This window comes from Grus americana, chromosome Z (assembly GCF_028858705.1).
Source record: "Grus americana isolate bGruAme1 chromosome Z, bGruAme1.mat, whole genome shotgun sequence".
NCBI lineage: Eukaryota > Metazoa > Chordata > Aves > Gruiformes > Gruidae > Grus > Grus americana.
This window is the reverse complement of record NC_072891.1, coordinates 63,050,966-63,056,863: the sequence shown is the minus strand read 5'-3', so window position 1 is coordinate 63,056,863 and position 5,898 is coordinate 63,050,966. Positions and strand designations below refer to the sequence as shown.

The window sequence follows — 5,898 nt, the reverse complement described above, 5'->3', positions numbered from 1 at the left end:
TTCTCACCGAGCCACTGCAGGGGTAATTGCCCTCACTATAAAGTGTCCTGAGATCAACTGGAGAGTTACGTGAGCGCTGTGTATTCTTGTCAGAAGGAGCAAATCAGAGCAAATGATTCATGCTTACGGCATCTCCCAGTCCTGAGCTGTTTATTTCACACCACTGGCTGGCGGCAGGTGTACCCGCGAGTGCTCTGCTCCCCATTTCCCTCTTGGGAACACGACTACGCAGCCCCCAAGCAGCCTTGGGGCGGGCTTTGCACCCACTCGCAGGCTGGGCAGCCCCTGCCCCTTGCTCAGCACGGTCAGAGTCCATCCCGCCCTCAGAAGTGCTTTCCGGGATAACTACCACAGCTCTCCTGCCTGAACTGCAACTCCAGTCTGGTGGGCAACCTGAAAGTTGATGTCCGAAGAAATTGTGGACCTCTCTTTCACTGTATGTCATCTCTTTAATTCAATTTGTTCTGCCTTTCTGTGTTGCATTCTGATTTTTCTTGAATATGATGCTGCTCTTAAGTACCGAATCAAATGCTTTAATGAAATATGGATAGACTTTTTTTCACTAAATCAGTGAGATAATTAAAGAATTCAAGCACAACAGTGAGACAACTTTTTTTTTCCCTTCAGGAATTCATAATGAATGTTCATTAATAAATTACAGCCTAGCAGTACATGAACAGATGTGGCTGTGTGAACTATTACATCTGCAAAGAATGTAATCATATTCCACACAGATCTCAAAATCTGCATTAGAACCTCCCTGTTCAGGTCTTCTTCTACATGTTGGGTCTTTAGACTTTGTAATTTCTTCTATGGTTTTCCAAATAACTGTAATCAAGTCAACAAACTTGTCATTCAGTTGGTTTTCATGATTTTAATTAAACAGAATAACTACTGCAGCCCACCTACAAGTCTTTGTAATGGACCATTTTCACTGTACACCAGCTTGCATTTGGGCAGTTTCCAATGCTATAAAACTTCCTAATTATTTGTCTTTGCTTTTTCCTAAAATTAAGATCACAGTAGACACAAATTCCATGCAGTTGCCTCCACAGAATAATAGAAAACTGGGAACAATGACTTGACTTGATTTTCCCCTCTCTCTGGAGGATTCACAGAAGAGAGGATTTAAGCCTTTAACTTAAGGAGATTAAAAAAAAAAACCAACCAAAAACAACAAACAAACCCAACAAAAACCTGAATTAGCTGTTTGAGTACAAAAATATCAAACAAAATTATTTGAGTCAGTTGGTATGCGCATATGCTACAGCACTCCTTCCTAAGTGGTCCTTAGCTAACAATAAAGAAAGCAGATTAGAAAATAGAAGCAATCATTTCCTAACGTGAATTTTGAACCCATGTACTGCTTTATGATGGTGAACCATAGTTTTTATATTTTTTATAAAATCCAAACCAATCCTCAATTAGTTTTCCTAAGCATTATAGCTATCTTTTCAGGAAATAAGCGTGCTTTTTTAAAAAATTATTTTTATTTTTTTAAATATATTCTTAAAATGGGTCTCATTCTCTTCCTTTTTCCCATTCTGCAGTTGAATCCTAAAGTACACGAGTAATTGCCATGTTTTAAAAGAAATAAATGAATGCATTCATTGTCAGAATAAATCTTTGCACATCTTTCTTACTAAAATGATGCTAGCACTTGTTTTGAGTCCAATAAGTTTTAAATTCAAATTACCTTACATTCCAGGATATTTTTAAGTTTGTAGTTACAATGTTTCTCTTATTGCACAGAAGTAGCATGAAAAGTAGTAAGAGACTTAAATTTTGCAGATGTTCCTCTGCAAAAGTGTACTCCAGATATTTGCCCTGTATAGCACAGTTTTCATATAGTTGGAAAGTATCTGCCTCTGTTTCTTACCCTTCCTCCTCTCATACACTTAAAAATATCTAATATTCACATTTTAATTCAAAAACTGTTGCTTCAAGATAGTCATTAAATAGATGTGCAATAAACATTAACCTATGCAACACTTCTGTACTCTTCAGTTACTCAAATTATTCATATTGATTTTTTTAAATTATTCAGCTTGTTCTTATGTGCAGTAATTTGTTGAATCAATTTAGGTTTAATTTCTTATTAGAGTCCCATAAATCTTCTATGTGCTGCTTTGCCTTAGTGATATTGACTCTGTGCAAACAATTCAGGGGCTTTAGACGTTTTTCAATATTCAACACTTTAAACTTGATTAAAATTTTCCCCTCAGATTCTCATTTCTGAGACCTAAAATTTAGGCAATAACCTATTTAGGGCTCAGAATATTTCTTTCATTTCAAATATTGATGCAGCTGATTCAGGCACCTCCAACAAGTGAGAAAGCGTGAAACTCATTGTTCTCAGTATATTGCTTGCCACGCTTCTGTTGTTTTTGCATACTCCATTTCCTCTCACTAGAAAAATAGTGAGAAAGCCATTTTTGAATCCTTTTAATTGTGCAGTTAAATACTATTATTTTTTCACCTTGATGAATGAGAGAACATTTTAATCTTCAAATACAATCTATTCCCTGATCCCTCCAATTTCAGGCAGTTTACTATTCCCCCGAAAGTCCACGTTTCTCCCTTGGTTGGATGTTGCTGCCCTGTGCAAAGCTCTATGAGGACAGAAGTAGCTGCCTTTGCAGGCTCATAGAGTCATAAGAGCTGCAAGGATCAGAGTTGTGGATTTTGCTGGTTGATAGCTGTAGCCTGTAGATGCTTGCTGCAGATATGCATAAGAAAGGTATTTCCATACCTTCTTGTTACAGGTGGAGACAGTTCTGGGAAAGCCTGGAGGTTGACCACAGCACTGTGTGCATGTCCAGGAAGAGACATTAAACTGCCAGAGCAGACTGTGCTGCCTAAATTCTTTTCTTTAAGAAGACCGTGAGCCAGATGGCAGCCTTTTGTAGGTGGAATCCATCCACAATTTAGAATAGCATATGCCACCTCCTTCCTTGACCACGCCTCAGCCCTGACCCCTATATGCTTCAGTGCATAAAGTGAGAAACTGGGAGTGCATTCAGTCTGAGCAGGATGGATTCTGCTTGGCTACAGCTTGCCACTCATCTGAACCTTTGATTTGTTTTTTTGGAAGTTCTTACTTTTCCTCTACTGCTTCCTTTGAAGACCGTGGAATATCAGTGATCTTAAGTAGTTGTGGATGAATTCTCAAGAAAAAATTATGATCTTTTGAAAAGTTGAATACTGCTTCTGACTTCACAGACATGCAAAAATCTAATTGGCAGTTTTGATGGCTCAAGGAAGATAAGACTTTTCCCTAATTGTGTCTTGAGTTTGACTTCTGGGTAAAGATGAGCACTGATTGAAGCCTATGAAGAATTCATAAACTTATTAAGTAAAGATCATTATAATCTCATTTTTTTTGGTTCTTCTTTTTCTAATTGAACATCTAAAATCCTCTAAGTGCTGTATAAACAGTAGGTAAGTGATCTTATCCTGAATTATATAACTCCACTTTATGGATATAGAAACTCAGAAGTCCTATCCACGTGAAGACAGGGATTTTTGAGACAGGTTTTTTTATTTGCATTTCTAAAACCAAGACAGATTTAGTTCAAGCCACAAGTACATCTCAGTATTACAGATTTTTCTAATCCCTCTTGAAGTAATGCAGATTTTTGTTCTGCACAATATTCTGTTGAAGTATGTTCATGTTGTATGAAGGAGATCTTCCAGACATTCATTCTGTATACGTGAAAACTGAACATATATTCTGACCTTTAGTTTTCTACCTTTTAACTGTGCAATCCTACCTTGTTTTATGACAGATTGCTTTCTTTAAGTGCTTGTGGTTCCAGAACTTCGGCATCCCTTTGAGCTTTGGTTCCTTCAGAGAACCCCAGTGTTGTGTGAGGTGTGACTTTTCTTTACAAAGTTGGGTTGACTCTTCCTCAATGTGTCGGATACATCCATGTGCCAATTAATTTTATTCTCTGAAAACATTTCTGCTCATTTGTCTCATATGGGTAACACAGTTCAGGTCTATGGGTCCCCAACTCTCCACTGGAATCTTTTAAAAAGTTAGCATCACATTAACTACTTTCCAGTCCTCTGGAACACAGGCAGTTTTAAATAAGATTGTTGCGCATTTTAGTACATTGTTACCTCTGGTGTTCAGGCATGTAGGTTTTCTTATGGGATTCCTAAAAGTTTGTTGTTTTGTTGGGATATTTTTGTTGGGTTTTTTTTGTTTGTTTTTTGGGGGGGTTTTTTGTGAGAAGTGGTAAATATTTGCTCTGTACCTCCATTAGAGTGGTTTTTAATTGTCTGTGTCACAAAGGTTTTTTGTGTATCCTCTCTTCACAAATCTCATTGTTATGAAACTTTGAAATAAGCAATAGATTTTTTTTGCCTTTGTAGATAATCCTGCAAGGAACATCAAGTGCCAGTACCCTGTGACTTTGTACAGTAACTTTATGAACCAGGTCTTACACTCAGGACCAGCTGAGGTGTTGCTTCTCCAGTTGAGGTTCCCTGTCTAACTGCTCCACAAAGCGTCATTTATGGTACCTAAGGATTTAGTCTCAGCCTCATGATCTGATAGGATATCTGCTCAAACTACATGGGGATAATTGCAATCTCCCATTACCATTGTGTTTCCCTTCCTTCTTTGCTGTCATTCAGGATGTCAATCACCTCTAAGGCTTGTTATCATGTCTTTATGGGCATGTTTATCAAGACCTGTGAGATGGATTGATGCCATGTTACTGGCTGCAGGGCTGATATAGCCTAGTCACAGCTTAACAACAGCTGTCAGTAGGTGTTTTCACAGTACTGCTTATTGTTGTCAGAAATATTGCTTTGAGAAGAAAACGACCTGATAAAGGAGAGGATATACAGCATACAGGAGAGACTTTTCTAGTCAAACAGCCAAGTAGGTGCTATGCTGCTGTTCATGTGGTATTTCAATTGACTGTGTAATCTTGAGACGGTTATTTTAAAAAGCACATCTGGTGACTCTCCCTCTCGTTTAATAATTTCATATGACTAAATACCTGCATGCAAATTTGAATTACACTGTTTGATAACTAATCACATTTTTAAAAATCCTTAAGGACCTCATGAGGACACAATTTCAGTGGTGTTATCACCACCCTACAGAGACATGCGTCTCCATGACTGACATACAGTTCATTAACCAAGCTTCATTTCACAATGGGATGGTCAAGTCAGCCCATTTCAGAAAGGACATATTTTAATTTCTAAAACTGTATAATTAGCACAGTCAGTAAATTAGTTAATAATTTTAATATCTTTTGGTGTATTACATGCAGAGTAAGAATGTATCCAACATATCATGTGATGCATCTTTTATAAAATGTTATTAGGTTCCTGTATATAAAAAATCAGGCCAACTTGTTTGTTTTATATATATATACACACACACATATATATTTCCACATATACCATGTGGTATTGTTTATAAACTTGTTTTTATATATTTATAAAAAGGCTGAAAATAAGCCTAAATTAAAAATACTTAATGACTGATGTAAAATAAACATGAAAAAAATTCTGTAACTCTATGAAATTTTAATATGAGTTTTTGCACTGAAATTTGGCTGTGCTAAATAGAAATTTGAATAACTTAGTCTTCTTCCCTGCACCTGCTATATTTTGAAGTGTGAACAACATTCATTAATAAAAATATCTGATTAACAATATCCATCAAATATACAGCTTGCATGGCTAAGTACCAATACAGATATAGATATGGACATAGATATGGATGTAGATTACATATAGAGATAGAGAAATATAGATATAGATATATATCACAAAAAAAGTAAAATCTAGTATTTTTATTTCTTAAAAATTGACTAATAAGATCATCAACTACTAATGGTATTACTAATTAGATATCATAGCCTGAGGTAC

At 36.4% G+C, this 5,898-nt stretch overlaps 1 long non-coding RNA gene across 1 annotated transcript; it reads left to right on the top strand.

Annotated features, from left to right (window-relative positions):
• The first annotated feature begins 322 nt into the window (after positions 1-322).
• On the top strand, positions 323-5,252 carry LOC129199511 (uncharacterized). The gene is made up of 3 exons (XR_008574678.1): positions 323-436; positions 2,766-3,441; positions 4,381-5,252. It is a non-coding gene; the product is annotated as an uncharacterized LOC129199511 (long non-coding RNA).
• The last annotated feature ends 646 nt before the right edge of the window (positions 5,253-5,898 follow it).